This window comes from Ixodes scapularis, unplaced genomic scaffold (genome assembly GCF_016920785.2).
Source record: "Ixodes scapularis isolate PalLabHiFi unplaced genomic scaffold, ASM1692078v2 PGA_scaffold5__190_contigs__length_132052651, whole genome shotgun sequence".
Classification (NCBI taxonomy): domain Eukaryota; kingdom Metazoa; phylum Arthropoda; class Arachnida; order Ixodida; family Ixodidae; genus Ixodes; species Ixodes scapularis.
In genome coordinates this window covers 23,417,567-23,430,052 of record NW_024609880.1, presented here as the reverse complement: position 1 = coordinate 23,430,052, position 12,486 = coordinate 23,417,567, and the positions used below count along the sequence as shown (strand labels likewise).

At 45.3% G+C, this 12,486-nt stretch overlaps 1 pseudogene; it reads left to right on the top strand.

The window, feature by feature from the left end:
* The first annotated feature begins 9,017 nt into the window (after positions 1-9,017).
* Positions 9,018-11,599, top strand: LOC121046841 (annotated as a pseudogene).
* Positions 11,600-12,486: the final 887 nt, after the last annotated feature.

Below are 12,486 nucleotides of genomic sequence, written 5' to 3'. Positions count from 1 at the left end.
GCAATTAATCGATTAACCTTCCGATTAATCGATTAAGTCTTTAATCGCGATCAAATATTATAACCGGTTAATCGGTTTTTTAATCGGTACTCAAAAAGAACTATGGCTCTATCCTGGGCCACCTGCCCGAACTAAGGGTGACTCGTGCCCCCCCCCCCCCCCAGGTCCGGTCGTTGTGTCCCGAGCGGTTTTCCGTTCCCAGCCAGGTGTTATGAGCAAGGTTCAATTATCGCGCTCGCAAAGCGTCACATGTTCGAGGATATACATTACAGTTCTGCCGAGGCCAGAAGAAAAAGCCGGGTCCGCTATTGATCACCGCTCGACCGCGAAACTTCACGTGTTGAGGATCTATTACACGTCCTGCCCAGGCAAGACAAACAAGCAGAAAAACAAGCGGGGAAGCTAACGCCATGGTTACTTGTTCCAGTATTCGGCCCGCAAAAATGGACGAGTTCACGAGAATGAAAGGCAATCTCGCTGGAAAGTTTGGGTTTAAAGTAAACTCCAGCGGGTGAAGTTTTTAATTCGAAGGAAGTTCACTGCAACATCTGCAAAAAACCGTTTTCGTACAGTGTAAGCTTAAGTTCGCTTTAGTATCACCTACGAGCGAACCATCCATGTACTCCGCTGCAGCAAGGACCATCCGCCAAAACGCAGACAACAATCAACGCCTTCTCATCGAGGCCCCTATCTCTGAAAAAAGAAGAAGGCATTGCCCAAGCCCTGACTTCTTGTTTTTCTGTCGGAGAATGTAAAACAACTTCTTTTTCTTCGGAGCTGGAGCAAAAATATGCGAGTCTTTGAATCGTTGAACTATATGTAACCTCACTTCTATATGTCCTTTGCGCCGTGTAACAGGAGCAAAATAAGTCTTCAAAGGCAAGACGAATTGTTGCATTCAATTTTAATACATTTTTTTATAAAAATCGACGCAACCGAGTAATCGATTAATTAATCGATTAAAGGGTGGCGATTAATCGGGTTAAAATTTTTAATCGACGCCCAGCCCTAGTAACTACTGCTAACTTTATTTGTTTCTAGCAATCACACAACAGCAGCAGCACTCGGAACACTGACTTCAGTGCGGTCCCGTCGCCGCCAGCGAACTTTTTGTTTATTGGTTCTCCACTAGCTGCTAAATAGTGCCATGCAATGTCCAACCCTTTTTCTTTATGCTCTGTTTTGTTTTCATAAAACGCTACCGATTACAGCCTTTTTACATGCGTGCTGTTTTGTCGCTGTGCTGTTTTGACGTCGTGCTGTTTTGGCACGTGCTCTTCTGTCGCTGTGCCGTTTTGACGCCGTGCTGTTTTGACGCGTGCTATTTTGACGCGCGCTCTTTTGTCACCGTGCTGTTTTGACGCTGTGCTGTTTTGACGCGTGCTGTTTTGACCGTGCTGTTTTGTCGCGTGCTGTTTTGTCGTGTGCTGTTCTGTCGCGTTCCCCCCTCAACTTACTCCCAATCTTCAGGGTCACACCTGGCCCCCTCCTAGTGACGTAATTCGGGGTATCGTGTAGGTTCCTGTGTGCTCTCTAGGAGGACGCTTCCTCTCCCTTTCTCTGCTGACATTAGCGGGCGTTATGCTGCAGCTTAGAGCCGAGCGAGGTCTCGTAAGCCTCTGACCGTAGTTCCTTCGGCTTCCACTCGCGGCTGCAAGTGGGGGAAAAAGCTCGACTTTTGCTTTGCGAGTATGCAACGGAATCGCGACATTTTTAATGAAGGAGATGTTTTCTCTATCCTCTAGGACACGATAAACAACGTAAAACTGACGAGATGAAAATTCTTTTCATGTTAAGATCGTTGCACCTAACGAGCGCAAAGTTTTTGCGCTCGTTAGGTACAGGGAGCCTTCATATAGATGAAAGTCATTTTGATTTTGATATATAATGTTCGGATATTCATTAAACTAGTATGAGCGTGTGTACAAAACTGCACCACGAATTTCGCGAGTGTGAATGACTGATATCCTGCCGTTTTGCGTGACGCAACATCAGGCATGGGATCGTCGGCTATGCAGGCACTTCGTGTAGGCGGGGATTGGAACATGTTCTTCAATGAGTGTTTTGTATTTTATTTCTTCTTATACTCTATTTCAGGTTGTTCTCAGTTCAATTGCATTTCTTGTGATAGAAAAAAAAAAACGCGTTTTTTATTGTGATAATATTTCAAGACGGCTGTGAGCTTGGAGCGTTCCTCGGAGTTACCACACTTTCGCGAAGAGGATTGCCGAGGCTGTCTGTTTCTGACGACATCTGTAACGGAGCATTGCCATGAATAGTAAAGATAACCCTTAATTGTAAGCCATTATATGACTAGCAGTATCAACGCTGCGGCAAGTGTTCAGGGGAAATTCTGCGACTATGCCGTGCGGCATGGGGTCTTCGGACGTGCGCGTACCCGCCTTTTATTATTCTTTCTTTCTGAAACAAAGTTTGGGAACCGGTAACGTCCAGACCAACCTCATTTTTGCAAAGTACACGTTATTCACTCGGCACTTGTGTGATGTCCACCGTCGCAACAACCCACTGCACAGTTTACATGGTGCTGTCGCTGATCGACTCTGGATTGAGGAAGGTGAGTAATTGGCTCGTAGGTTTTGGGGAATGTTTACCGATTAGCACTTTTACTTTTCTTAGGAACTGAAACCTCCAAAGCGTTAGAATGGGAAGTGCTCTCCAGGCCTTCGGAGAGCACCTTTTTTGCTGTCCTTTGGAGCATGAAAAATAGTTTTCTTTGGAACTTTTGGTTGCATAATCGTTTCACCCCCCAGTTTTGAAATAAACTTTGTCTTTTTAGACCTTGTTTCTAGCTGTTTAGAATAAAAACTTCATACGCAGTTTTTCCCGACGTACGGAAAGGGGTTGTTTAACTTTTTTTTTTCATTTCTGTACAGCTTTCTTTTCCCCTGTATCGTCCGAGAACGAACCTAGCCACCATGTTTAGTATTTTCTTCAGTTTATCAATCAACGTTTTCTGGGCTGGGTCCCAGACAGCACGTGCACACTCTAAGATTGGTCTAACATATGTTACTTTGTGAGCATTTAGGTTACGTTGAATGAAATTCATCGCCCTGCCAGCTTTTAGAACTACTGCTTCTATGTGGGCATTCCACGAACAGTCAGATGACAATATGACACCTAAATATTTGTGTACGTAAGCTCCGCTTTTATAGGGTGGTTCCACGTCAGTTCGTGCAATGATGGTCCGGGTCATAATTTTAATATTTTTGTTAAAAATATATATGAAAGCCATGTTCTTGGGAGGAACATTCAGCTATATATGAACGCCGTAACAATTGTTTTCGCTGAGATATAAAGTTTAGAAGCTCGAGGCATGAAAATTGGGAAGATTTCATGATGCTACTTTGTACAGTCGACATTTTCTCATCGAAGCTTTCACGTCACCCTATCACTTTTTTAATACATTTTGCAGAAGATATACAACACATGCACAAAAAATTAAAATTGTCAATAAAATATTTTTATGCTAACAAATTTTTCAAACTTGGCCTAAAAACGCGTTTTAGAGACATATTCACAATTATTTTTTTTTAAAATAAACCATGTTTTATGATGCATTACAAAACATATCAAAATGTGCGTCTTCAAATATTTCTTACGGATATATAAGATAATATGCCCACCTTTAATTCTTTCCTTGTTATTAACGCGGAAATGCAGCTCGTTTCTCAAGATGTGGCAAGATTGGGCATCGATACTTAAAAAAAAACTCCATCTTTTATTTTTTTTTTAATCTTCCCTTGGCACTTTGCAGTGACTTGAACTAACTTGTGTTGGCAAGATATTGAGAAACATATGACCTGCAAACGGGGAAATATACGACAAACCTTCGCTCGGAGCGAGCCGACGTCTTCGTCATAGTGCCGCACGCGCAGCTGACCAAGTAGGCATCGCGCCCGTGGCCTAACAGTTATTGCGCTTGCCTTCCATGCAGAAGGATAGGGTTCGATTCCTGGCCGCGTCTACGCGTTTTTGTTGACTGTGCAATGTGACGTTCTGGTAAATTCGAGAACCGCCTTGCTGATTCGAGGGTCGAATGTTCTGCACACCGAACCTTCTACGCCGAATGTTCCAGAATCCAGCGCGTGTACAAAAGGGGTTCCGCATGGCAGGCCGGAGGCAGTCTCGCCCCAGCGTTCGACTCTGCTCTTAGAGCCCGTTCACACTTGCGACTTGGGACAGTCGCTGGAGCGACTAGTGACAACAGATCGGCGACCACCAGTGTTCACACCTGATTGAGCGACCGACGAGTTGCCAGGCTCGCTTCTCGGACGCTCTCGTTTTTAAAGGGATTGTCCGGTCAAATTTTGTATTCGAGAAAACAATTGAATATCATTCTTATTTCCTCGAGACACATCGAATTTTATATGCCCCTCTGCGAGATGCCCCACGAGAAAGGAAGTCACGTGTGTGCGCCGAGGGCTGGCCCGGCTGGCTTCCGGTTGAATTCGCCGAAATCGTCGGAGCGACTTTTCTCGGATCCAGATCAAGATCTGGAGCGGGAGCTAATCCAAAACGACCAGTGAAACACGTCAGTCTCGATCCCGATCGCCCTGTGAAATAGTCTTGCTCCAGAAAAGTCGATCCCGGCGCGCTCCAAAACGACCAGTGGAATTCGCCATAAGCTACGCTTCAGAGTAACGACACTTGGCCATGTTGTATATCAAAATAATGGTTGCCAGTTATCTGAAGCTTTATCTGAAATCACAGGAAACGCTTTTCTGCCCTCCACAAATGTTTACGCAACAGAGCAAACCGATATTACATGACCTTCCTAACACCGAATCTAATGCTGAGGATGTTACACTTTTGAATCATGACGATCGGCAGTTGCGTCTGCTCTGCACAGGCACCGAAATGGCGGCGCCCACAACAATTTCGGGGAATGGAGTGCCGATACTCTAAGTGCGGCTAATTAGTGGCTCTATATTGACGTTCACATTTACGACACGTGAAATTGTTCAAGAAGCGAAGACAAAGTGGACCTTTGTTTTGTTGAACAGTTCGTGATTTCAAAACGCAGAGAAGGCGGAAGGAAAGCAAAATGAAGTATGTGATAACCTTCTGTTCCGTTCGATTTATTTTCTTAGCTCCTAATGATAAAAAGGAATGAATCATGCCGCTACCAGAATATACGAAGCGTTCAAGCAGGCACGAGCGCACATCCGAACAGCCTCATAATTCCCGTAGTTGCAACGTCTCCTGGGATTTTCAGGAAAAATCTGTTGCCAGCGCTTGGTGTTCGGGCGGAGAGAATCACGTTGTGCGTGGCTGACGCGCTTTTGGTTGCGGTGCCGCCAGCAAGGCCTCGCAGGCGATTGACCATCTGAATAGACCATTTGCAAACTTACCCAAGACTCAAAAATAATGATGGGAACGTAGGTACACGCGCTGCACGCGTTCACCTTATCTCCATTAAATATACAAAATATTCAAACTAAAACGTTGATGAACGCGCGTGCAAAGTGCTATTTGTTTTGGATATTTACTTTAGAAAAGAGTTTGCTGCAGAAGGCAGTACGCGCAGCGCGTGTAACGACATTCGCGCACGGTCCTTGAGCTTCGGTATGGCCTATAGCTTGCCTGTAACATTATTCTGCGGCCACGCCAGTATTTTATGCCCCACGAGCGTTGGATTCACCGTGTTACTTTCACACCGCAGAAGTAGTGGCTCCAATAAGTAGAAGTATCTATCAGTGCCCAGCAATAGGGAAAGAGAGAAATTACTTTATTGAGGATCAAATAAAGACCCTAGAGGTACTCCTTCGATAAGCGGACAACAGCCAGCTGATCGACGTGACCCGCCGAGGCATGCGACACCCGACAGTGTGGAGGAGGGGGGTTATGGTAATGGGGGGACCGGACGAATGTGTGGCAGTTGAACAGGGGATTTTCATGGTTCGGCGAGGGCAGGGTAACTTGGGGCAAGAAGGATCTGATCTGAAACGATTCAGGGAAAGTTGGGCGGTGGTGACTCTTTTGTTAAGCTGGATGGCTTTCAGTTTGTGTGTTTGTGAGGTATTAAGCTGGGGGTGTTGTGTAGGCAGTGTCTGCGTTAAGTGTCGGAGTTGTCCATAGTGTTGCTTCAGGGCATTCTTGCAAAAATGTGCCTTGTCCGCCATGGGTGGGAAAGGCCATTTGACCACCGGCGCCCGGGTACCAGAGTCTCGCAGGCAAGCTGATGAGCCAACTCATTACCGGCAATCCCTGTGTGTTGTGGCACCCGCAACACCACGATCGAGGCAGAGGAACGTTGTGGAAGGGCGGAGGGGAGGTCGTCGCGGAAATCCTCGGGAAGGCGGCACGCGCGAATAGCCCGATTTGCTTCCATGGAATTAGTACAAATGCTGTACCAGGGTGAAGGCGAAAGGGAGGTAAGTTCTTGAGTCGCATGCATTACGGTAGCAATCTCAAGAGCGAGCGGAGAAGTTGGGTCGGAGTAGGGGCCAGCGGTGGAAGTGGTAAGAAGGGTGGCGCGGCGCGCCGCGCTGACACATCCTGTGTCACCGAGAGAAGGGGAATCAGATGCGTCCACGTACCATGTGATAGAATCAGGTGGGAAAGGGTCATGGTGCAAGGCCCGGGCTTGACGGCGCCCAGCATGAAGGACCGGGGTCATGTGGGCAGAGAGCGGGGCACTTCGAAGAAATATGAACATTTAGCAGCTGGGACGATGCACTCAACCAGTCCGTGATTATTACTTTTCCAACACACTGGCTAATTTTCTTACAAATGATCCTCAGAAGTATTAAAGCGATCTCAGCAACAAAAGAAAAACAATCGGCCACATACGTGTTCACGGCACGGTGGTTGCTAGTGGCACAACAGTCGCTCGTCATTGGAATGCCTGCTTACAGTCAGTACTTTCCAACGCTGCAACGTCCGAGTGTGAAAATCGTGAATCGTCACATCTGAACGCCGACTTCACGTCTCACGCAGGAATTGTTTCTAAGTTAATGAATTTAGAAACCAAAAAGTCTTTTGGGCCCGATAAGATACCCGATGCCTTTTTGCATCGTTTTGCGGATCCCATGGCACGCTATCTAACAATGATTTTTCGAGTTTCTTTCTTGTCGGGCGTTTTATCAAATGAATGGCGTTTGGCACGAGTTGTGTCGGTGTTTAAAAAAGTTGACCCCCTATTTATGAGTAGCTACAGAACAATTTCTTTGACGTGTATGTACGTCGTGTAAGCTACTAGAAAATGGGATTTCAAATAGGGTAACTGACTTCCTCGATAGAAATATCTTAGTGACAGAGTTTCCGCACGGATTCAAGAAAGGTTATTAACAGTAACTCAGCTCGTTACCACAGTAAACGAATTTGCCGCCACGTTGAACACATCTGGTTAGATAGAGTTTTTATTCCTCGACTTGACAGAGTATTGTACATGAAAAACTACTCCTGAAATTGCGAAATATTGGTCCTGATCCAGCCATAGTAAAATAGATTTACTCCAATTTGCATGGTCATCAACAGTATGTAGAGGTTAGTGTTGGCTGCTCAGCGATGGTTGATGTGACTTCCGGAGTACCACAAGGAAGTGTCATAGGACCATTACTGTTTTTGATGTATGTTATTGATGTTTCTGTTGCCGCAGGTGTGAGTATCCATTCATTAGTCAATGACTCTGCGTTGTTTAAGGAAGTAACCTGTGCAAGGAATAAAATTGCACTGAATATGATCTTAAAGTCTATACAGGATTGGTGCGACCATTACAAAATAATCCTGAATCTTGAGAAAACTATTTTTCTTTTGTTTTTTAGAATCACGAAAAAAATATTTTTTTGAGTACAAAATAAAGGATTATAAAGTATCTTCGGCTGACATTTGACAAACATTTGAGCTGGTCTAGACATAAAGACAACATCACATCTGCTGCTTTTAAGAAGCTTGGATTGATTAAGCAAAACTAAAGAATACGCCATCTAATGTAAAATTACTTCCGCTCCACTCTCTTGTAAAACCTGAACTTGAATACACCAGCATTGTATGGGACCCCTTTAACAAAACATATAGAAATATACGAGAACGAGTTCAAAGGCGGGCAGTCAGCTTTATTTACGATAAATTCAAACGATTTCACTCTCTCTCCTCACTAATGCAGATAAACAAAATTGACTTGTTACAGGAAAGAAGGAAAAAGGCTGGGCTCAAGCTTTTGTTTCTTCTTGCAAATGATAGGCTTTCTAGTAATCGCCTCACATAGCTACAGCCCGTTACTACGAGACAGACCAGACATTATCACCCACACTTGCTGGCTCCCAGGACCTCCGGCACCGGGGGAGCAGATGGGGGAGCAGAGCCCCCCCCAAGATTTCTCAAGATGGGGCTGAGCCCCCCCCCCCCCCCCCCCTTTGACTTCGAAGAAACGCAAAGCTGTTTATTCATCTATTGTAATTCGTCCATTCAGCGAGGCGGCGGAAGAGCCCGGATCAACCCCAAATAACCTTCTTCCGCTCTGCCCAACAAGGTGGACTGTCAGAATGAAGTCAATGAAAAGGTTCGCTGAAAACTATGAGTTCAGGAGACACTGAACGAGCTGCTACAAGCAGAATATTCGATTGCATACAACAGCACGGCCATTTTGAACGGTTATGAGAGGCTTCTGAAAATTTTGAAACGCTGCTAGGAATAAACATTTCTATGGCTTCGTTCGGTCCATGCGAAGAACTTGCAAGGGTACTGCAACGTTCAACATTTCGCGCCGCAGGTATCAAAGATGCTGCAGAGACTCTCTGCGAGGCAACGTCCCGTCTGCGGTCTATAAAGTCACGTTTGAAGGGTTGTGGGACTGCGCGAGCTCAACTGCAATGCGGCTAGGTTTGAAGGACCCTCGCAGCGCAAGGCCGACAAAACCGCCAAAAAGGCTTGAAATGAGCAACAAACCTTCTCCGCCAGTTGTACTTGATTGCAAGGCAGCGTTACGGAAGGAGTACTTTGCGGCTGTAGACTGCATTTTGGGTGAAACTCAACGGCGGTTTGAATAGCCAGGTATGAAGCAGGGGGGGGGGGGGGGGCTAGTAAAACTAGAGAGCATTTTGATTAACGCTGCCGGGGGTAGACAGTTCACAACAGATGATCTGAAAGAGGCCGTAGGGGCTGCATGCATGTGATTTTGATCTGGCCCGACTCTCTGCGCAGTTTTTGCTTTTGCCGGCTCTTTTATGCAACCTTGATTTCCTCACAACTGATGCTATATTGTTGACACTACAGGCAAAATCCGACGAAATTCGTGACTTCCTGGAGCAGGTTGTAAAATATAGTACAAAACTTCTTCATTCTGGGCAGACTTGGACGTAGTTCAACTACTCTACTCAAACTACTGTAGTTTAACTACTTTTTTGAGTAACTTGGTAACTTTCAATTACAACTTGATTTGGCTAATTAGTAATTTAATTCAACTACTTTTTTCAGGTAACTTCTACTCAAATTACTAACTACTTTCGAAATTATATAGTGCTAGTTTTGCCCATCACGAAAGTTTGAGCGCAGAAATGAATGAGACGCCGGCGGATAAAATGGCATTCCCGAACAAGGGGCCCCCTTGTTCGGGAAGGCGTCCTTGGGCCAATGTGGCGACGAGCAGCCAAAACATAACACCGGCACGCAAGAACTTAGGAAAAGATGCTTAACAAGCCTTGGTCGGGTATTGACCTAATCCGGTAATGCACGCAGGCGCCGCGTTTCCAGCTGCAACCATGAAAGACGGGGACACTTCGAGAGTTGTTATTGTTTTCGTGTTGTCTGTCTTTAGTGAGTTCTGACTCAAGTGGTAGGTTCCACGGGAATCGCCACTTAAAGGACCTCGCAGCTGGGCGCCTGTTCCCATGGTCGCCTGTCGTCAGCGCATACGCCTTTGCGAAGCCGGAGTCCCCCGCGCACAAAACCTGGCACGAATAATCCGTTAATGGGAGCACGTTCTCGCTTCCAGCTGAAACTGTATACGAGCAACGATGCTTGTTCACGTAATCCTTCGCGTCCTTTCGACCATCCATGCCTGAGAGACCTCCCCTTTGTTAAAAACGATTTACTTGTCAGGTGTTTCAGGCGCATCAGAATATTGTAGTCGCCGGGGAGGATTGCGCGTTAAAGCCCGTTCACACTCTTGCGACCTCTTAAACCTGGGTTCCTTAAAACTTCTTAAACCGGAGAACACACTAGCGCCATCTATTGGGAAGCAGTATAGACTGGGCGGTCCGGCATATTTTGTTTTTATTTCTCGCGCATTATCCTTTCTTTCTTGGCTCGAAAACTTTTATCAATATTATAAACGAGCCTTTCTATGGGTATTAGGCACATTTGACCTCGGAAATACCGCAAAACCTTCGCTCTTGTGGAATGCAGTTCCAGGGTAACCGCATAGATGGCGCCACAATGCCAGTGTGTTCCGTCATTCTAAAAACTTAAGAGATCTCGTCTCTCTCAGTCGTACTCGGTCGCAAGAGTGTGAACGGGCCACCCTTGGGAGATCATTTTGTTGGACCCGGCGTCAGCGGCAAAGTATACTTCGGTTCATCATCTGTTAAACCAAAACAATTTTTTTCCAGTAGCGTAGCACTAGCACTACAACGGGACGCGCAGCCGTCCGGATGATCTCACCGTCGTGGCGCGAGACTTGAACCCTTGACGGTCTGGTGCACTCGCTCAGCGTACTCTCAGAACGACGTCAGAATAAAGAAGGGTCAGTCATAACAATCTCAACTTGACGAAGAAAAAAGAAAAAAGGAGGAAAGTTTGTTACAAAAGATCCTCTACCCGAGGCTAACCTCACATGTTTAGTCATGTGCACCTAAGATGCCGATACTCGCTTACCCGACCCTGCACAGCCTGTTTCTCAAATTCAACGCTGCCGTTCCATCCAGCCCGTCGGTGGAACGTCTATTTAGCTTGGCTGGGGACGTCCTTAGAAGGAAAAGGGGAAAACTCTCCTATCAAGAACTTTGAAAGTCAATTGCTTCTGCGAGCGAATAAACTATTTTGGCGAAAACGCAAGCCTTAAATAGACTGCATTTATTTTAGGCTCGCAGGGTTTTTCATTGATCAAAACTGCTGTTCATTTTGCTACCACAAAAATAAAAGAAAGTAACTTCGAAAGTAACTTCAAAGTAACTCGCTACTTTTTTAGAGTAGTTAGTAGTTCACTCAATTACTATTACAAATGCGTAATTTCTACTCTACTCGAATTACATTTGGCGTCGATACTCAGTAACTTAACTACCTTTTTTGAGTAATTTGTACATGTCTGATTCTGGACCTGCATCTGTCGCTTCGGGGGAACGCTAGTTTACTGCCTTACGCTGAATTAAAACAAATCTACGCAGCCGCATGAGTCAGGGGAGGATAAGACGCCTCCTTATTTTGCACATTCAGAAAGAAAGAACGTCGAGCTCAACCTGGACGACGTCATCAAGGAATTTGTCTCAAGGACTGCTGAGCGAACGGCGCCGGCTTTTCGTCTTCCTCGAGACGATCAACACACGTGGTTTTGGGGCCTATATATGAATCTGTCTCCTTCATCAGGCTTTTGTGCACATTACCAAAAAATATGTATTAAGATTTCATTGTATATATGTAATTATGTTGGCTTACAGTTCATTTCATAGCGTGGATGGTTTTTGGATGAACATTTCAAGAATAATAAACATGATCCTCCGCAAACTCAATTTTGCAATGCTGTGTATCCTTGTAGGAATTTTGAAATTGTCTGAAGCACTATGCATAAGCGTTTTCGCGATATTAGAGTTTTAGTGGATCGTACGTAAAAGCTTTGAGGGTCGGAAAGTGCATGCGCAAAACTCAGTATTGCGTTCTACGCGTGTGCATTTCCGACCCGCAATTGTATTGCGTACGAGGTACTAAAACTCCCTACTGTTGTTATAAAGCAGGAAGGAAAAGTGATTGCACATGCTAAATAAGGAACTTCACGCAAACAATATTTGATTTTTTAATAAACAGTAAGTAAAAATAAAACAACAGAAATTCGGCTCCAGCCCTTGTCTCTAATAAAATATACAAAAACAAAATGCTTGACTTCAGCCCCCCCCCCCTCTCCACCCCCCCCCCCCCACACACACACACACACACGCTCACAATCTACTTGCGGAGTCCCTGCTGGCTTCTCACTGTCATCGGTCCCATCTTTTAATATATCTTTCTTTCCCCAGGCCAATTAGTGACTGGAATTGTCTTCCCACTGAGTTAGCCGTTTCCTTCCAGTTCATGGCTGCATAGCTTCTCACTGCTATATTACCTTCTGCTGCTGGTAGCTTTTTACGTTCTGTATAAAAGTTATTTGTTTGTATTTCCTGTCGAAAGTATTGCTTGTATATTTTCCTGTACTGAGTGTGATTTACTTTCTTTTAGTCACTCCTGCTTGGACTCTCTTGGTCTGCAGTACGTTATCAATAAAAATAAATTAACATTTTGGAGTAAAAGAGCGAAACAGGACAGGAGCATTTCGGG